The sequence below is a fragment of the Tachysurus fulvidraco genome, chromosome 22 (assembly GCF_022655615.1).
Source record: "Tachysurus fulvidraco isolate hzauxx_2018 chromosome 22, HZAU_PFXX_2.0, whole genome shotgun sequence".
In the NCBI taxonomy this organism is placed as follows: domain Eukaryota; kingdom Metazoa; phylum Chordata; class Actinopteri; order Siluriformes; family Bagridae; genus Tachysurus; species Tachysurus fulvidraco.
In genome coordinates, this window is record NC_062539.1 from 16,317,607 (window position 1) to 16,326,962 (window position 9,356).

Here is a 9,356-nt window from a genome sequence, read left to right on the forward strand (position 1 = left end):
GCTCTTTGCCCTCCTACATAAATGAAACAAACAATAATATAAAAAAATAAAAACAGTAAGATGTGGGTCCACAAAGACAACAGTAAGAGAGAACAGAAACAAGACATGGCGACAGATAGCATTGAGACGATTAACACATATACCAGTATACGCACACACTTTGGAAAACCTGTGGGAAAAACCAACAGCGATACACATACGCACAGAGACAGAAATATAAAGTTAACAGAATACATACAGACAGAATACAAATGCAGGCAGTGAGATAAACACTGAGAGCTTTTTGATGAGAGGAGAAGAATCCCATACTGAGTGCAGAGACAGTCGTGTATAGCATGCAGAGCATAGATAACGCGAGAGAGCAGACTCGTGAGAGGAGAGGATGTGAAACCAGGGCACAGTCGACAGACTTTTTTTTTAACAGAAAATCCGAATGTTAAGATAACTACGGAGAGTAATATCGAATACAATAGAGAGACCAGAGAGAGAGGGTAGAGTGAGGGATGGAAGGGAGAGAGGGTAGACCACAGAGCATGAGAGAGAGGGTAGCGCGAATGACAGCTGACAGAGTTCGGTTGCTCGCGAGGAGATTGGAGGTGGGGAGCGAGGGGACGTCACGAGCAGAACGAGAGGGCGATATATACTATCTATATCGTCTATAATATATAATATATATAACATATTTAGAGAGAGAGAAGAAAGAGAGCAGAGAGAGAGAGAGAGAGAGAGAGAGAAGAAGAGAGAGAGAGAGAGAGAGAGAAGAAGAGAGAGGAGAGAAGAGAGAGAGAGAGTTTTTTTCCATAACTTGTGGCCGCTATCACCTCCGCCTTTTGAGAAGAAAAAAACGGATATACAGTTTATGGTGTGTGTTTTTATGCTGCCTGCTCACCTCCACACACACTTAACAAACACACACACATCACACACATCACACACACAACACGCACAACACACACACACACACGCACACACTCACACCCACACACACACAAAACCCCACACACACACACACCCACCCACACTCACACACACACAGCACAACCCCTGACGAAATGCTTGTGTTTCATACATGGCTATAATTGTCATAAATTGACCTGGAGAAACAGATTCTCTATTGGTGCTGAAAGAAGCGAGAGAGAGAGATGAGAGAGACGAGAGGATAGATAGAGAGAGAAGAAGAGAGAGAGGAAGGAGAGAAAGAAGGGGAGAGAGAGAGATATGAATAGAGAGAGAGAGAGAGAGAGAGAGAGAGAAGAGAGAGAGAGACAGAGCAACATGTTCCAGAAAGCTTTCTATATGTCTGCACTATGTAGAAGAAGAAGAAGAAGAATTTTATTTATATAGCGCCTTTCCATAGCTCAAGGTCGCTTTACATTTCACAAATAAGTACATTCATACACTTCATATAACACAACACATATACATTATTGCATTATCCGAAATGCTTGTTAAATAGAATATGTTTTAACTGGGACTTAAATGCACCCACAGATGTGATGTTTCGTAGTGTAGGAGGCAGCGAGTTCCATAACTGAGGAGCATTTATACTAATGACCTTCCCTCACCAACAGTAGACCAGACGGAAAGGAGGGATGGACAACAAACAGTTCAGCTGATCTAAGGGACCGGACGGGCGGTAAGGGAAAGTAGGTCAGACAGATATTGGGGAGCAAAGACCATTTAATGCTTTGAACGATGAAGCAATACCTTAAAGTGTATACGTGATGCTACATGGTAGCCAGTGAAGTGTGGATCATTGGAACCCCGTGGTGCTATAGGTGATGGCACAGTTTAGCTACCTACGTGGAGGGTGTTAAAGGAACGTCGGGTGCGTGCCTGAGTATTTGAACATTACATTGTTAATTGTCCGAGTTTGGTGCTCGGATACTCTTTTGTTTTAGGGACAAGATCCAAACGCAAATGAAGGCATATATTTTGCATACATACGTCCCTGTTCGTTGCGCTGACTTACTGTTGTATAGCGTTGCATACAGGCTCACATGTTGATGAAAGATAGATCGTGTGACGACTGACTGGGCAGTTCTCGAGCGTTGAAGATACTGCATTAATTTTTGTACTAGGACAAGATAAGGCCTTTACAGCGTCACTGTAGCGGCAAGAGTTCATCGTCCGTCTAACGCACCGACGCATGTACTAATGTCTCTGCTCCTGCGTTTTCCCCGCGTGCTTAATACACCCTCCTGCCATATCCTACTGCATCTACTTATGACATACTTAATGTTTTCTCCTGGGAAGTCGATGTTAGATGCTGTAGATTTGGTGCGATACACACATTGCTATTATCTGTTATTATCTCCGTTAGGGGACCTTTTCCTAGTGGTACATTCTGCTCCTGTATCACTTCATGTTATAAGTATCAATCCGAGATAGTAAGGGTAAATAATGCCCAAAAACAAAAAGAGTTTCTTCGGATTCTTTATTTTATTTTCATGTTAAGTATTGCTGTGCGCTATTTTATCTTGTTTCCTGCCCCCCTTCCCATTATCAAAACATCAAAAAGATTCTTTTTTCCTGTTTTATCACTGCGTCGCTGTGTGTTACATGAATATGCATTGCAGAGGCTGAGATGAGGCCCCGGGGGGACAAGCTCGCGGTGGGGTGCAGGCCCGATGTCCCCGTCGTGCTTCTTGTGCGTCGCCTTCTTGCTTCCTTGTGTTTCTTGTTTCTCCAGCAATCCCACTGTTTTATTCTCTCCCCTCTCGCCTGCTGATGATCTAATACCATCCACACCTGTCTGTACCCTGCTCTCCTCCTCCCCCACCCCGAAGATCACACCATTCGATTTTCTCCTCACGTCCTTGCCGTCCGCTCGTTAATGTGTTTAGGCTTACCGGTTCTTGTCAGTATATGACCGACTTGTTTGTCTCCTATTCCCCGTCATTACGGTTATTTTCTTTAGTGGCTCCTTTCGCGTGCGTCCCCGTGAGTGTTGTATCGAACGGAAGTTTTTTACATTGCATTTCTTCATTTCGCCATCCTTATTCCTTCTCCTGTTTTTTTTTTCCATTCCAGCCTGTCAATCAAAACTACCACCGAACATCTTCTCGTTTCTAGTGATAAGTATTCTCTACTACAAAGTCTTCAACCCTGTACTGGACTCCTTACCCCTTTCTCACACACCACACACACAACGTCCCCTTCTATCGCATCCATCCCATTCTTTTGCTCCACACTTGACCCTCCCCATTTGCGACCACTACTGCCGACTGCAGCCTTCCTTCCTTTCGTCAATTTCCGTATTTGCGTACGTTCGGTCTGCTACTGTCTTTTTCAGTTCTAGTTTTTTGGTCCTTTACCAAGACTTTCTCCTGTTTCTCCTAGCGATTTCTGATCACGGACTTTTACCATTTCTACCCTTCCGCCTTCTTTCTTTTCTCCCACTTGGTGTCGTTTCTTCCACCCTGCTTCTGCTTTCTTTTCTTAAGCGTTTACTTGCCCGGATGCGCGTGACCCTGGTTGGTTCTCTTTTCTATCGTTTCGCCTCTACAACTTGACTTTTCATCTCCTCTCTACCGTCACTGTTCGCTCCGCCTCCGTGTCCCTTGCTGCTTAAGGGTCATCCTCCAGTGTCCGACAATCTGGTCCACGTTGGCGGAGTGTAACCAGTTCCCCAATCTTTTGTGGTGTCCCTAATTTGGCTCCTGCCACCGTGAACTCGCTCTTCTTTCATGCGAGACTGCGCTCGACTCGCTTGCTCCCCTTCTTCTTGCTTATTACGCCTTTGGTGTAGATGATTTTCCTTCAGGGTCGGGTTTTGGCCTGTTTCACATCGCGGTAGCTTCGTTCCTTCTCATTCCCCTCATTTTAATCACCCGTCTCCGCTACTTTCTGCTCGTGCCTCTTTCAGTTGTGTACTCTCCGGGCCAGCTCTCTTCTCAGACATTGGCCTTCTCCTTTCATTCAGTTCCTATACCCCCGCTGACTGTTCCCTGCGTCCTTTGTATTACGCCGCTGCTTTTCCTTAACTCTGAGGTTCCTTTGGTAGTTATTTCCGCCCTTACCACTGCTATGGCCTTTCTGTCAGATGACGACAACCTTTTATTTATCTTCTTCCCTGCAGCGGAGTTGTCCCCCCAACGCTCTATCTATCTGATCCCCACCCACATATGTTGTCCTTCTCTCCCGCCGGATCTCAAGCGTGCTGGCGGACATTTCGTCGGGGCAGTGATTTAAATCCTGTTGGATACTTCATTCCTGGTCTTCGTTCGTTGACGTAGCCTCCTCCAATGCGCCGATACTTTCAAGCTATATACTCCAACACTGTTCGCCATGCCACTGCCAACACGGATGGCTGGAATTATACGCAGCTCTTGTTACCCCCGTAACGGGCTTTCTCTTCCCTGCCTTTCTTATTCTTTACTGTGATTTCGAACTCACTGACACATATTTTGGTCTTCTGTTTGCAGCGATGCCCTACATAACGCCGGTTTGAAGCGGGGGCCCTTGCCGGCTCACATCTCCTTCCGATGACTCTTTCGCTTATCCACGGTCCATCAAGCTCACAAAGCTCGCCGGGTAACCATGGCGACACCCACTGTACCCTTTTCCGCTCATGTCGCTAATGTGACACGATCGTGTCGGTTTCTTTGTCTTTCTCCACAACTTTAGAAGGATTCGGCCATTTGGTCCACCCAGGCTGCGCAGTACTTGTTTAGTCTCTTGTCATTTCAAGACTGGACTACCTGCAACTACTACTGCTGGCACAGGTCTACCTATGAGACAATCGTTCTCCGTAAACTCGATTCCTTGGAAAATGCTGCACGTTGCGTGACTTGTGGTTCACAAACTGCCTACAGTCGTTCCCCACACACACCACCACACTGCCTCTGCTGCCTCCTCCACTGGCTTCCAATAGCTTCATTCACACTGATCAGAAGTCACGCAGCCTCATCACTCCTCACACTTCACCTTCACCTCACCACTCACTCCGATCTACACAGCTGCTCCATCCACCGTCCACCATCTCTCAGGTAAGAGGAAGGTACACATCATGACTCATTCTGTTTCTCGCACCGAGGTGTGGAGTAAAACTCCCCTAGGGGTGCCGACAGCTGAGTCACTTTGAAGGCCTACTTCTACATTAAATACGTAAGCTAGCACTTTATGCCTGTGTTTGTTTAAGTTAGTATGGATGTGAGTTAATTAATGTATTCAACGATTGAGACTATTAAACAATGTGGTACGTCGCTCACCCTGATAAGGCATCTGCCACATGCTGGAAATGTCATTATGAAAGTAAAATTATTATTATGCATTTGTTCATGGTGGATTTTGTATTTAATATTCAGCTGTAATCGATGTAAAATCCATGGATATAACACAAACTGAGAACAGGAGAGATCATCAGGATTCATTTTTTGTCTGTGCTTCAATGTGTGTGTGTGTGTGTGTGTGTGTGTGTGTTTTTTTTTTGTGTTTTTGTTTGTGTTTGTGTGTTTATAGATATCTATTCTAGCTATATAATATATAGAGTATAGTGGTCTGCATGGTCTTTGTTTTTATTAATATAGATCATATATTAATATACAACCATGTATTATAGATAGTTAGAGCGCTCATCGATCTCTCTTTCCCTCTCGCCCTTCTCTCGCTCTCTCTCGCTCTCAGCGCTCGCTCTCTTGTTTCCTGACATGTATGTTTGTTAGATCGATCGATTAATATAGATCTATCTCGAGCTAGAGAGAGAGCGTATCAGCGTCTACTTTATGTTTTTTTGCAGCCCGATACGCTCTAGTTACATCTCATCCGAGCTTGCCGCGACCGCGCTATCAGCTGTCTCTAGACCCAGAGCAGAGTTCTCCGCGCCAACCGCGAGAGCTCGCTTGTTTCGGCCTTTTTGTTTGATAGCCGCACTTCCAGCGCGCGCTCGCGCGATCGCTACCGAGAGAAGCGCCGATCGAGCAGAGAGAGAGAATCTATCTGTTGGTCATCACAGAAAATGTGTGAACAAAGCATTGTTTCTTCTCAGATGTCAGATGTATGACTAGTTAGTCTTATTAGGTCATTAAGACAAGAAGTCTTAATTAAACACCCCCCCCCCCACACACACACGCACACACACACCCCCCCACACACACACAGACCACTGGGAGGTGTTGACATTGTATATCATAGTTAATTGAATCTTATCTGTGTATCTTAATACAGTGCATCACCAGCGCTAAAAACTTAAAATGCAAATAATGTCGCTGAGAAAAGAAGGCCAGGCTGTGTGTGTGTGTGTGTATGTGTGTGTGTGTGTGTGTGTGTGTGTGTGTGTGTGTGTGTGTGTGTGTGTGTGTGTGTGTGTGTGTCTGTGTGCGTGTGTGTGTGTGTGTGTGTGTGTGTGTGTGTGTGTGTGTGTGTGTGTGTGTGTGTGTGTGTGTGTGTGTGTGTGTGTGTGTGTGTGTGTGTGTGTGTGTGTGTGTGTGTGTGTGTGTGTGTGTGTGTGTGTGTGTGTCTGTGTGCGTGATCATATGAGCTGCCAATGACTTTCCATTCCAAAAGTTGTCACTCACACCACTAGCACCACACACACTCACATCACTAGCACCACACAAACACCCACACAAACACACACACACACACACACACACACACACACACACACACACACACACACACACACACACACACACACACACACACACACACACACACACACACACACATATAGAGCATCACATTCTCCCATTCTAAAAATCTGAAAAGAAATGGTCGACACCACACAGCAAGATCTCAAGGAGGGCACAGAGGCATGAAAGAGTGAAAGAATCAGTTAAAAGAGAGAGTGAGAAAAGGATAGAGGCAGAGGGGAGAGCGAGAGACAGTGGGGAGAAAGAGAGATGAAAAGTGATGTTTTTTTCTGCCGCTTCACTCAGTGACAGCTTGAAAAGGAGCCTATAGATCTGTACATGTGATATGTGAAGAAGGAAGAGTTTCATGCAGTGCTTGCTGGCTAATACAAGAACCTGTCAATCACTGATTCAGATTAATCTCTCTCTCTCTCTCTCTCTCTCTCTCTCTCTCTCCTCTCTCTCTCCTCTCTCTCTCTCTTCTCTCATGTTATCTGTTATATCTACAGTATATAAAGGATCAATTTGTCTGTATATGAGTATACTAGGATGTATTCAGATATACTACTGTGTGTATACTGTTGTGTCTCAGGTTATTATGGGATGTATAGGGGTATACTGGGGCACGTTAGAAAACTTTGGCTTGTTATCTGATATATTATGTTGCCTCCTTATAGTCCTTAGAGTGTTATGTGAAGTATTAAGAGGTTCAGAGGTACAGTGGTGTGTGTATTTGTTTGTACTCAAGATATACCGGTTTCACTGGGCTGTGTTAGTGTGTACTGTTGTTGTGTATTAGGATATACCGGGTCGTAATAAGTTTCCTCAGGGTGCATTAGGATATATCGGGTTGTATTAGGTTATGTTATGATATATTTGGTTGTGGTGAGGTGTGCTGGCGTGTACTGGGTTGTACTGGGGGGTATTGTTATTATTTTTTGGGTTATAATGGGGTTTAATGTTGTTATTAGGGAACAGGTATACACGGGGTTGTATTAGGGTTCATTGGGGTGTACTGTATTATGATATACTGGTTTGTAGGTGGTTGCACTGGGTTGTGTTACGTTACTCGATGTTGTACTGAGGTTGCTTGTGGTTTACTGGGATTTACTGGGTTGCATTAGGTTATTCATTCATTCATTCATTCCTTCATTTTCTACCGCTTATCCGAACTTCTCGGGTCACGGGGAGCCTGTGCCTATCTCAGGCGTCATCGGGCATCGAGGCAGGATACACCCTGGACGGAGTGCCAACCCATCACAGGGCACACACACTCTCATTCACTCACACACTCACACACTACGGACAATTTTCCAGAGATGCCGATCAACCTACCATGCATGTCTTTGGACCGGGGGAGGAAACCGGAGTACCCGGAGAAAACCCCCGAGCCACGGGGAGAACATGCAAACTCCACACACACAAGGCAGAGGTGGGAATCGAACCCCAACCCTGGAGGTGTGAGGCGAACGTGCTAACCACTAAGCCACCGTGCCCCCGAGTCTTTTTTTAAAATTTGTGACTTAAGTCTGATTCAAGTCAAGTCATATGACTCGAGTCTCCCATGAATATCGGAGCATAGAGGTGTATACTTTGGGGAATTTTGTGGGTTTCTTGGGGTATTAATACCAAATGGGATTTATTGTGGTGTTCAGAGGTACAGTATATTGTGTTTTAGCTGATGCTCATGTACACAGGGGGAATATTAGGGTTTATTGGAATGTACTGGTTTATACTGGGGTCCGTTGGAGCCGAAGGAAATGTATTGGACACGACACACACACTTTTTTTTTTTTTTAAAAAGAAGAAGGTGCTGAGCTGATGTTTATTATTATTAAGAACTAAACTGCATTAATATAATAAAATATATGTATTATATAACGGACAATACTGAAGTATATCGAGACGTAGTAACATATACTGAAGCCGCTGTGTTGTGAATAATTGATGTAGGCTATTTGGACTGCAGCCGGCACCACGCGACTCTCTCCTGCTGATCTACATGTGTTCACACAGCACGAAATCTTGCTGGCACAAATCCACAAGCACTTTCTTCTCGTTTTTTTTTTTTTGTTGTGTTTTTTTGTTTCCCCCCCCCCCAGACTAACTCCCTCTCTCTCTCGTACATCCTACACCATCTCTCTAAAATCATGCCCACTGTCCATTCCACAATCCCTGCTGCAATTTCTCCCGCTAATCTTCCGCTTGCTCTGTGTAAAAATCATCCATCCCTCCTTCTCTCACCATTTATCTTTGTTTCTTTGTATTGCTTTAGAACATACATTTCCCCTTGTCCTGTTCTCTTTATTCCAAACCCAGCATGTGGGGTTTTTTGAGTACTGGTCTACTATTTAGATTCACAAATAATTATAATGAAAAAAAAAAAATGACACAATTAGAATAAAGGAAGCTGTTCCCAACAGAATATTATTGTATGGTGCTTAATTTTAGAGAGTTTTAGCATTTCATCATAATCATCGCTGACTGCGCTATTGTTATCAGGCAAGCATTAAGATCTGGGTCCCATGTGACCAGTGTGTTTTTTTTCCTCATAGGCAGCCACATTAAATGTTAGCATACACTTTCCTGCCGTTAATATCAGATCGGACGATCGTTTAACATTCGTTTATTCATTCATTCATTTTCTACCGCTTATCTGAACTACCTCAGGTCACGGGGAGTCTGTGCCCATCTCAGGCGTCATCGGGCGTCGAGGCAGGATACACCCTGGATGGAGTGCCAACCCATCACAGGGCACACACACTCTCATTCACTCACACA